Genomic DNA, 12,646 nt, shown 5'->3' with positions numbered 1-12,646 from the left:
GCTAGTGATTGTGTGCCTTATTCTCTGAGAAGTGCTGAAGCAACGCCTTATCCAAAGCATATTCTTCTTATTTATTAAGTTAAACAGAGCTCTGTAAACTGTCACAAATGTTCATTTTACTTTGGTTTTCTTTTTGTTGTTAACCAATTGGTTGCAATCTATTATATCTTAGAATCTATTAGATTTTACAATCTATTATCTTTTGAGAGCAATGATTGTGTCACTTTGGTTGGTATAATAAATATTATATAGTGGGGGGAAATTTGAATAAGGTAGGGATTTTTTTTTAAGTATATGATGTCAGAAATCCATGGAAATAAAGCATATATCTTCTATCGCTTTTTCTGACTAAATTATAAAACTACTTTTTCTTTCTCCAGATAAAACGAAGGAATGCTATTAAAATATAGGGCCTTATTTAGGAATGTCACACTGGCATTTTAGGGGTGGTTTTTGTATTAGAATGGGAATTGACTTTGACCATGACTCATTGCTTAACCAGTAACTGCACATTTTAAATGTGGGTTTATCTTCTTTCCTACCTCTACCATCAGAAATGATCCTTATCTTCTAAATGGTCTGTGACAGCTGTGGTTGTAACCTCTAGAAATATAGCAGCCAACTTCGCATGCCACCATTTTGTTTTTCACCTCGTTGAAAAGAGTTTGTGTCAATACGACATTTATATTGAAAATTGGTGCCGGAGTCCAGCTCCGGCAGGTCCAGGGGTTCCCGAAGGATGAACGGCGTCGGCGAAAAAGTTAAAAAGAAAAAAGGCAAAAAACAAAAATAAAAATGGACACAGACAACAGCAGTGTGTTGAACTGGCCGCTTTCTTGTGGCAAACGTGGCATTATATTTGTTAGCAATTTCCTTGTAGCGTGCGTCATCTATGTTTTCTAGCATTACCTAATTCTAAAAATGTTCCTATGTGTAATCACCCTTTAAGGAATAACATGGTTATTTTCTCATAACGTTCTCTCCTGCCCTTTGCTTATTGATTAATTTCTTACATTATTTTCATTATGTATCTACGTTTATCTATAATCTATAAAGCATTTGCTTTGCTGTTTTCATGAAAAGTCATCTCTCTCAACACCTCAAGTGGAACAGTTACAGGGACGTGACCTCTTAGTTGTTTCTCTGAACCATTTGTGGCTTGAGGAGCAAAAGTGTTCACCTCGGTCTGAGGTTCCAGGAGGGGGCCAAGAGGGCCTTAGGAACCCACGCCTTATACATTCTCAGAGAGACAATGCACCTGGGAACTAATGAACCATTCTGTACCTTAACCGACTAGGTTCAATCATCATCTGGAATGCCTCCTGGGGGCCAAGTGGGCCTAGGGGTTGGAGTAACTTGTGCCCAGAGATACACTCCTTTGTTGCTGCAGTGGGGCTTTTAAATCCATTTATTCCTCCTTTGCTGGCAAATGTATGAGGCTATCCTTCCTTTAGGTAGAGTTGTCTTTATAGGGGGTGGCAAGGGCTAAATGTTGGGCCGCACAATTTCCTCGCGGAACCTTATTTCTTTCCCCAATGGTTCTTTTCCCAGGGGGCCTGCCGAGGGCAATTCCCCAACAGACAATTCCCCAGGTACTTTTATTAAGGCCAAATTACATAAAAGTGGGAGTACGAGAAGCTTCACTGTCGGTGGACCGCCTGCAGTCCCGATCCGTCCACCGCCCGGGCCCTGCCGTCAGGCTGGTTGGATAGCTCGGCTTCCGACAAATTGGATTGTATCTTGTTTGCATATATGTGTTTTCTTCATCCACTAAAGTCCTCCACTCACTTAGTGGAGGCTGGTCCACTGATCTAACCTTCCAATCTGCTGTTTTCTAGAGGCATGTTAGTTGTAGCTACTCAGAAAAACTTCCGCCATTGACCTGCCATTGAACTCTACTCTTCAAGTCTAATTCCCTTTAAGTGATAGGCTAAGTTAAAACACCTCTGTGTCCGCACTTCCTTTCTTCAACTTAGGCAGCCACCATCACTACTACCTCCAATCAGGCGGACACGCCCTGGTTCCATTTTGTTTTGGCTAGTGGGACAATTAGTTTTTCCCATTTTCCCAACTGAAGAGGAGAGGAAATAGGCCATATTCTGGTCCTTGCTCACTATTGTCATGGCTAAACCTATTATCCACCCTAGTTCCCAGTTTTTCCTTTGATATCTCAATATATTACTCGTTCTTAATCCTCCTCATCCCCACATGCTACTCTCTCTAAGGCTCCCTTTCACCTTCTTTGATGATCTTTTTTTTCCTTTTATTCCAATGCTTGATTTTACCCTCAGTCATCAGATGAGCCACCTGAACATTCCCCTTTTTCTTCTATACCAATGACTCATCACTACATCACACCAGCCATGCACAAGTACAGCAGGCCTGCTTTTTAAATGACACTGCTCATTGCTGAGATCTCAAACGTTGTTTAACTTTCTAGACCAGTGGTTCTCAAACTCTAGCATACATCAGAATCACCTGTAAGACTTGTTAGAACAGGGATTGCTGGAGACCCACCTCCAGAGTTTTGATTGGGTAGATCCCAAGAATTTGCATTTCCAACAAGTCCCCGGTTGATACTGTGAAAGGTGAAATGAAATGGGCTCACTTATGTCAGGTACCTTGAAAATGGAGCTGGGAGGCCATTAAGGAGATGGGCCTCCTGCACGCCCTCACTGGTGGAACCATGAACTCTTGAACTGAGCCAGCCTCAACTATTACAAGCACTCAAACACCTGCAACTTGCTACACTAAGAGACTTTGCTTAGCAACCAATTTATACTCCCTCAAGAGTAACTTTCTGCCCTGAGCACCAATAAAAAAATTCTTTTGAACAACCTATACAAACTTTCCTTTTTTGCTTTAAAAACCCCTAACTTTGCTCCCTAGTGGGACCCTATTTGGATTACTACCCAAATCTGAACTGCAATTCTTTGATCCCCAAAAAACATTCTTAATTATTGCCTCCTGACAATTTTAGGTTGACAATATTGGCTGTTATTCAGGAACCACACTTTAAGAGCCACGACTCTAGACTCATCCTGTTTCTTTAACTTTATTCCCTTCACTCCTCTTGCCTTGTCGATATCTTTAATTTTTCTCAGCCTTCCTTTGTTGCTAGGTCCATCAGTCCTCTGCTAGGCACCTTTGACTCTGTCCTTCTACCCAGGCAGTGCTCTGGGTTACTGTTTACTATTTCAGCCCTCAGTGCCCAGACGCCCTGTGTACTATCCAATCAGCTGACCTAGAATAATACGCATAGTCAGCTTTCCCCAGGTTTACTTATGAAACCCTACTGACTTGGCCTGCTATCTAACTTCAACTGGGTATCTTAATAATATTTTGCCCACTACTAAACAATTTTTTTTCCAAATACTGTACCCGAAAAGAGAAGCCTCAGAATTTTGGCCCGTATTAGATCCAGCCCAAAGCCAAGAGGCTCAGAGCATTCCACTGATCTGAGAAATTTATATTAATACTCAATCTCCACAATGACCTTGCACTTTGCATAAACCCAAGGCATTGCCATGTGTGACCCCTTGGCCTTTCTTTACTTCCCAGGAATAAAGATACAAATAAAAGCATTTCTGAAGCATCTTACCCTTTGCCTGACCTGGCAAGGAGTTATATGGCTTACATACCCAGCAGCACTAAGTAACATTGCTTTGATGTCTGGCAACGGGGAGGGGAAAGTCTGCGTCAAGCTCTAACACTCATTTTGATCCTCTTCAGCACGCTGTGTGAGATTTCAAAGAAAGCACCTATCCGGATTCACACACCCTTTCTCATTCAGTATTCATTGCACTTAATTGAAGCAACACCCAGGTTCCCAGGTCAGCATCATTGGTGCCATGCACATAAAGTGGAAGGCAGAGAGAAAATTTTCCCTAGATATCTGGGTGATGCTCAATAAAGTATAAAACATGGGATAGTGGTTACGTATCAGACCGCGTGCAGGTGTAAAACATAGCTCAGTGGCAGCGATCAGACTTCATTGCCAGCAGCTATTTCACACGGTCGCAGGGAAATGATTGGAGCTTTTTAAAGTCTTCGTGAAAGACCCTGCTATAAGGACCTCATTGTGTGCTGTAGAGGCCTTCCTCTCCTTGGAGAGCGGTGTGTAAATATTACCCTTCCCTCTTCCTGGACTGCCACGGCTGTTTGCCCAGAGTCTGTAACAATAGTCTCTCAGTGTTAGGCCTGGTCTCCAGGCCAGTAGAGGCTCCAGTGTTTCTTTAGATTCTGAACAGATTGACACAGGACTGGCTTCACGAAGGGTGGCACGGACTCCAGGCCGTTCCTTCTGCAAAGGGCTCTGTCATTCCTCAGATGTGAGACCCACAGCCAGTCACTTGGCAAGTTCTCTGCTCCCATATCCACATGTCAATCCAAGGGAGATGGGATTAAATTAAACCTCAGAGGATCTTTGAAAGGGGGAAAATACTACAAAACAGTGAGAAGAGGGGCTCCTGGGTGGCTCAGTCAGTTAAGCATCTGACTCTTGATTTTGGCTCAGGTTCGTGCTGAGGGTGGAGACTGTGTGGGATTCTCTCTCACCCTCTGTCTCTGCCCCTCCCCTGCTCACTCACTTGCTCGCTCTCCCTCAAAATAAATAAATAAACTTAAGAAAAAGAAAAAGAGTGAGAAGAAAGAAGAGAGATGGGAAGCCTGTCTCCTTGGCCTGCTTAGAGGTTGTAGGGTATATGCCTGTGTGTGTCCCCTATTACTCTTCTTTTGCTGCTATAACAAATTAGCATAAATTTATTGGTTTAAAACAAGACAAATGCATTATCTTCCAGTTCTGCATGTCAGAAATCCAAAACAGGTCTCACTGGGTTAAAATCAAGGCATCAGCTGGGACGTGTTCCATCTGAGTTTCTAGGGAAGAATCTGTTTCCTTGCCTCCTGCAGCTTCTAGATGCCCCCTGCATCCCTTGGCTAGTGGCCCCCGTATTCTGTCTTCAAAGCTAGCAATGGCAGGTTGGTTTCCTTCTTCACATGCATCTCTCTGATCCTCTTTTGATAGTCGTGTCTCCCTCAGACCACAGCTGGGAAGATTCTCTTATTTAAGGACCCACGTGATTAGATTGGGCCCTGCTGGATAATCCAGGCCAAGTTCCTCAGCTCAAGGTTCTTTATCACATTTGCAAAGCTTGTCTTGCCATGTAGGGTAACATATTCACAGGTTCCAGGGATTAAGATACGGGGGTCATTCTTCTGCTTACCCTTAGATATTTTTAATTGTTTTGTTGGTGGTGGTTTTGTTTGTTTAATACGAGCTGGCAAGACACTTCCCACATAACAAAGACTGGTCTCTCGAATCCTGTGCACTGGACCAGAATTTAGCCCTGGTGTCTTTGCACAAGTCACATGTCCTTTTTGAGCCAGTGAGGAATAGGCCGAATGCTTTCCAGGACTCTCTTCCTGCTCTAGCTTTCTATAATCCCAGCTCCTTGTCCCAGGAATGGGGGGCTCCTCAAATTCTGGGGAGATAAACTCCAACTTGTCTTGCCAGAGTTAAGTTTATTTTTGGGAAAATAATGACCTTTTTTCCTTTGCTATTGACACTACGGTTCTATTTGTCCTCTATTTTCTCCGTGTGGAACCACTGAATCTTAATACAAAGTCTTTCTCCATTCTCCATGCAAAAAAAAAAAAAAAAAAAAAAAAAAGATTTAAATTCATAAAAGCTTTGGCCAGTTAAACATCCATAGTTCATCTGAGTGAAAATGGAGCCAGTACTTGCCCTCACACAACACCGGTTCACTTGGCCACTGAGCAAATGTTTAATGTGTTCCTACTCTGTAGCAGACCTCGTATGAAACATTAATGATCTGGGGACGTCTGGCTGGCTCAGTTGGTGCAGCATGCAACTTGATCTCAGGGTTGTGAGTTCAAGCCCCACATTGGGCATGGAGCTTACTTAAAAAAAGAATAATAATAATGTTCTAAGGGTGAAAAACACATAGTCTCCATCTTGAACCTGTAGGCTAATGGCACAGACATACAGAAGACAGGCCATTTCCGTATAGCATGATCAGTAGGACAATAAGAGCAAACACAGGGCCTCTGAAGTCCCATTAGGAAAGAAAGGGGAGTTCCCTGAAAACTAACAGAAAAGCAGGGGGCTCCCGTGAAGGCCAGAGGGAGGTGATGGAAAGGGTGGGAAGACCCCCAACGCTGAGGGAACAGCAATTATGAAGGCTCAGAAGCCCCCAGTGACAGCATGTAGGTGGACAACAGGTAATTCAGCTTTGCTGGATTAGGGTGTCTGGAGTGGGAGAGGTGAAGGCTGAAGGCCGTCAGCTGACAGCACGGGGCCTGGATCCTCCTCCCCTAGTTGAGGAGCTGGGAATACCCTGAAGGCAATGTGGAAGCCTGGAGAGGGGTAAGGGGTAGGAGGAGCAGGTTTGCCTTTCTTCCTGGAGGCTGTAACTGGGAGTTGAGGCCAAGAGCCCCTGTGTTGGAACTGATGTCACGCAGCCGTGTCCTCTTCCCATCAAGAATGATGAAGACTAGAGGCACAGGCCTATGTGGCTCAGTGCCGATGACTTCTGAATTTAGGCTACTTACAATCTAAGAAGAAAATACTAGAAATAATATCTAAGCAAACCGGGGATGTGGCCCCTCTCCCCTTGCGTGTAGCCTTTTCGGATTGGGTTCTGCCTCCGCATGGAGCTCTGGCTGATCGGGAGTGCCCAGAATGGAAAGTGCTCACTCTTGGCTTTGGGTACGTGCTATTCGCTCTGGCTGGAAGGCGTTTCCTTCCCCACTTTGGCGTATGTGTAGCTCTTACTCCTTGAAGATCACCTCAAGTGCATCCTCTCTGTAAATCACTTTATTTATTTTTATTTATTTTTAATGTTTTTATTTATTTTTGAGAGAGAGAGAGAGAGAGAAAGGGGCACAGAGAGAGGGGCACAGAGTATCCGAAGCTGGCTCTGTGCTAACAGCTTGCACTCATGAACTCTGAAATCATGACCTGAGCTGAAGTCAGCCAGCTTAACAGAATGAGCCACCCAGGCGCCCCTGTCTGGAAATCAATTTAAAACTCTCAATCCAGCCTCCAAGGTAAAGCTAGGACTCCGCTCCGGTCTAGTCCTCTGCACCCTTCTGTTTTGTGGTGTGGTGGCAAAGGACCAAATGCTTTCCCTGTCCCATCTTATTCAGCTTCCTCACCCTCCACACTGAAGCCTTGAGTTAGGACTCATTTGGGCATTTACCACTAGTGATCTCCAAAATGGAATGCTCATTTGAGGCAAATGAGGTCTTGAGATTGTAGCCCCAGGATATTAGTTAACAAGAGACCAGTGCAAACATATGTTAGTGAAAGGGATAGGACTTTCTCGGCTCACCAGGAGCTCCAGCGGAAATGAATCTTGGCCCTTACCTTTCTCCTTCACCTTTACCTTTTGCTGAGTGGCGATAACTGGGCAGAGGAGGAAAGGACAGGGATACAAAATCTGCATGTCACCAGTGAGGAGTGAGACTTGATTATCTCCATAGGGACGTGCCTGCCAGAGCAGAGCGTGGGGTGAAAGGACGCTGAGCAGGTGAACGCTAAGGGGAGAAGGCCACAGAAAGGGAGGCAGAAGCAGAAAGAGATGGGAAATGAGGCCCGTCTGAGGATCCCTCCGAAGGCCCCGGGGAGAAGTCCTAGCAGGTGAATCAGGCAATAAGGCCTTGTCCCAGATGAAGAATGGCTCAAGCAGTGTGTGTTCACTCTGAAGAAAAATGCGAGGAAGGAAGTATCAGGAAAATTGATAGATGAGGTACTCTAAAGGTTACCAAACTTTCTTCGCTTACAGTTGGTGTTCTTAATGTCAATAATTTTTTTCACCGCACCACTAGGCCAAAAGAAATATCAGATAGCTCCTGTTATTTAGTTAGATCCAAATGACTTAATAGTGGTTGTGGGATGGTATCCAACAGATGTCCCTATCGTTCCCTCAACAATTTAAACTTCAAGTTTTTTTTTTATTTTGAGAGAGAGAGAGAGAGAGACAGAAAGAGAAATAAGTGGGGGAGGGGCAGAGAGACACAGAGAGAGAATCCCAGGCAGGCTCCATGCCGAGTGCAGAGCCTGACATGGGGCTCAACCCCATGACCATGAGATCATGACCTGAGCCGAAATCAAGAGTTGGACGCTTAAACAACTAAGCCTCCCAGGCACCCCTCCCTCAGTAATTTAGAATATCCTATTGCACCCCTAAGAGTTCATCTCAGTACCCTGGGGTGCCTTGGCACACAGTTTAGGAACTGCCTTACTAATTTTGAAGCAATGGCAGCCTTCTTTCTGAGGACTTGGGTGCTGCTAAGCATCAATCCCAGACAAGACAAAGACCCAGCTGCAGACCTGTAAGGGGTGGTTACCACGATTTTCACACTTGAGAGAGTAACAAAGGGGTCACCCTGAGCGACAGGGTGGAATGGGCCCTACCATGGGAATTAATATGGAGGCTGTTGTTTCCCTTTCTCTTCTCCTCTGGCAGCATGGGTTTCTGGAGGGCAGAGCCCCTGTCTTCATCTCTTACTCTTTCCCTAGGGCTGTGCTCAGTGCAAGGTGGAAACTCAAATATTTTGTTGAACAGATGAATGACTGAATGGTCTTATTTCCTTCATCCTTCCCTATTTTTTTAGAAGATAAGAGCCGGCATGTCTTAGACAGTCCTACCTCAGGAACCTTCCCTGAAGTGTCAGCCAAAAGAAAGAAAACATGATCACTCGGGTTCAAAGCCAACAGCAAAGTCCTGATAGGAGCTTAAAATTTCATTTGTTCTCCACCCTAAGGGAAATGTAAGAGGAAAAGGCGATCTAGGAGTATAAAACAGGAAAAAGAAAGACATTAATGTTTTATTATTTAAGACTGTGGAGCCCTTTTCTTGACGTTTTTGAAGAAAAGAATAGCTAAATTATTGGGATGGTTTGAGTACAGGCTAGCTCTGAGCTACAGAAATAAATTAATCAATCTTTTGTGCAAGATTGACAGCAGTATTTCAGGTCCTCATGCTCTTCTAGAACCTTGCCACTCTCCACTGAGAGGTGAAGTCTTTTTCCCCCTCCTTTTCAACCTGAGTAGGACTTTTTGACTATCCTGATTAATCAAATGCAGTAGAAATGAAACTGTGTAAATTCCAAGACAGGTCATACAGCTTCTTGAGTCACACAAAGTTTTTGTTTCTTTGTTTATAAGTATGCTTCAGTCCCAGTGTGCAGCCCAATGCAGGGCTTGAATTCACAACCCTGAGATCAAGACCTGAGCTGAGATCAAGGGTCAGATGCTTAACGAACTGAGCCACCCAGTCGCCCCAAGGGCAATACAGCTTCTACCCGGCTCGCTCTCTCACTAATGGGATACTTGCCCTTCGTACCCAACCACCATGCTGTGAGGAAGGCAAACTAGTCACATGGAGAGATTCACATAAAGAACAACTGAGGTTCCCAGCCAACAGCCAGCCTCAACTGCCAGTGTGGGAGTGAGTAACCCGCCCAGATGATTCCAGCTTCCAGCCTCAAACCACTCCAGGTGATGCTGAGTGGAGTAGACGGGAGTGGAGCCATCCCCTGCCTAAAAAGCAGACTCATGAGCAAAACAACAAATGCTGTGGTGGCCGAAGCTACAAGTGTTGGCATATTTGTTATATAGCCTCAGTTATTGGAACATGAAATTCTTGAGATTGGTGGCCAACATGGCAGAGAAGTAGGGGGATCCGTATACTTCCTGCATCTCCCAAACAAAGAAGGGCTGAAGCCAAAGGAACATTAAATTCTTTTTGTACCCCTGTACATATTTGCAAAATGTATACATGGTGTAGCAAGGAAGACAGGACTTTGAACGTAGACTGCCTGGGTTCCAGTGCTAGCTCCAACACTTACCAGCTCTATGACCTTGGGCAAACTATTTAAACTTATGCCTCTGTTTCCTTATCTGTAAAAAAGGAGGAAGAATTCCTACTCCATAGGATTGTCCTGACCAATAAGTAACTTAATGTATGCAAAATGTTTGAAACAGTGCCTACTGTGAAACGAGCTCTACTTTAGTATTAGATGTTCTTTATTGTGATGGTTTTATAGTTGGTAATACTGATGTCTAAGAGCCTGGTGACTTGTGCCTCCTGGTATCCACACTATTGTACCATCCCCTTGTCTTGAGTGCAGGTGGAACCTGTGATTTGCTTCTAACCAATAGAATGTGGCAACGATGAAGAAATTTTGCAGATGTAGTTAAAGTCCCTAAAGTTGACTTTTAAGTTAGTCGAAGATGTAGGTCTCCTGGGTGGAGTTGACCTAATCTGGTGAGCTCTTTAAAAGAGGATCTAGGGATCAGAGACTCTTCCGCTTTCAAGGTCCGCTGACCTTGAAACAGAAGCCACCATGAGTTTAACAATTGTGAGGAAATGAAGGTGGATTACCACGTGACTCTTAAGTCAAAGGATATCTTCATTTTAGATTGACAGGTATTGCCAGATTAATATCCTAAGACTTTGCACCAATTTGCACTCCTGCTACCTACTACTAACTACTTGCTAACACCCTGTAATACGAAATACTTTGCTCTTTGCCAGCCTGGCAGGTACGAAAATGTGTCTCATTTTGTTGTTTTTATTGATGTCTAAGTAATTTTGAAGAATGCCAAGCATTAGAAAAGTATTTATAAGCCTTTTTATTTCTGTGAACTATGTGTTCATATCCATAGTCCATTTTTCAGGGAGTCGTTAACCTCTTTCTTATTGATATACAAGCCCTTTGTCTGTTGTCTATTGCCTTACAAATGCCCTCTTTTCCATACACAACTTTTTACAAAAGTTTTGACATATTTATTCATTTAAATAATCTCTACACCCAACGTGGGGCCCAAACTCACTACACTGAGATCAACAGTCGCATGCTCTTCCAAGTGAGCCAGCCAGGCACCCCTCCCACAAAGTTTTTGCCATTTGTCTTTAATTGAGTTTTATTTTCCCATGATGGAATTTCACTTTTTTGTATGGTCGAATTTTTCATTCTTTTCTTTTTGGCTTCTGAGTCTTGTTTTATGCTTATAAAATCCTTCCCCAGGGCAGAGCCTGCTTGGGAGTCTCTCTCTCCCTCTCTCTCTGCCCCTCCCCCATTCATTCTCTCTCTCTTTCTCTCTCTCTCTCTCTCTCTCTCACACAAATAAATAAATAAACATTAAAAAAAATAAAGACCTCCCCTGTTCCAAACTTTAAAAAAAAATCATCCATATTTCCTTTGTACACTTCTATATTTTAATTCTTTACATTAGATATTTAATATGTCTGAAATTTAAATCTTCAACTTTATCTTTTTTCACACGATTAGCCAGTTGTTTCAAAACCATTGAATAAACCACAGTTTTCCCTGATGTAAAATGCTAACTTCACTATATATATATTAAATTTTCCTAAGCATTGTATCTCCTGGATTTATGCATTGGTGTCTAGAATCTACTATTTTAGTTACAGTAGATTTATAATATATTTTAACATCCACAAAGGCTAGTTGTCCACCATTGCTTTTCTTTTTAAGATTTTTCTGGGTGCAGCCTGTTTGTTTTTATTAGATTGTGATACTATTCTGCTCTATAATTCCCAATTTATTGACTAATTTAGTCAAGTCACCTAACTTTTGTGCCTCAGCATACTCAGTATAAAACTGATAATGACGATATTGGGATGAATTTGGATTGTTTCTATATCTGGAAGGCATGAATGCTAAAAAAGAAAACAGTTATACATTTAAGTCTGGAGAGGAAACTAAAATGTTAACCAGGAATAAGAAATTCAGTGCTAGGGAAATTCCCTACTTTGGCTCTAGGTTCAAACTCTGTTCCCACTGATTAGTCCTGCATTTTTTCTTCCCTGTTTGCTTTAGCATATCTGATGCCCAACCCCATCACACATTTAATTAACTACAGAGTATATATAAATCATGAAACCACAGCCTGGCCTGGTTTTGCTAAAAGCCATCTCGGCTGGAAAATGTACTATCTTATTTTGAAAGAATACAGATTTCTGAAGTATCACACACACATGCGCGCACACACACACACACACACACACACACACACACACACTGCTCTTGGTCCTAATTTCAATCCTATAAATCCCCTGGTGATATATATTTTTATAATTAATCATCTTCCATGCTCTAAGGAAAACTCTATAATTTTTTTGTTTGCTATATGATATAGAAAACAATTCCTTCTATGAAATGAACATTTAAATATTATTACCAGGGCTCCTGGTTGGCTCAGTTGGTTGGGCATCTGACTTGATTTCAATCAGGTCATGATCCCAGGGTCATGGGATTGAGCCCCACATTGGGCTCCCTGATGAGTGTGGAGCGTGCTTAAGGTTGTCTCTCTCTCCCTCTGCCCCTCCCCCCTGCTCGTGTTCTCTCTCTCTCTGAAATAAAAAATAAAATTAAAAAATAAAATAGAACTCTTCTTCATCCTCCTAATCCAAACGGGTCATTTTACCTAGAGCATGGATGGTATAAAGTATTTTTATGAATGTCTGAGTTTATACTTAATTCTCTTTAAGGTGAAAACGATTTGCTTTTTCCTGGTAAAATAAACAACTTTTAAAAAAATGTTTATTTATTTATTTTAAGAGAGAGAGAGAGAGAGAGAGAGAGAGAGAGA

The sequence above is a fragment of the Herpailurus yagouaroundi genome, unplaced genomic scaffold (assembly GCF_014898765.1).
Source record: "Herpailurus yagouaroundi ecotype Mexico unplaced genomic scaffold, PumYag 29, whole genome shotgun sequence".
In the NCBI taxonomy this organism is placed as follows: domain Eukaryota; kingdom Metazoa; phylum Chordata; class Mammalia; order Carnivora; family Felidae; genus Herpailurus; species Herpailurus yagouaroundi.
Note: the sequence above shows the minus strand (reverse complement) of the source record.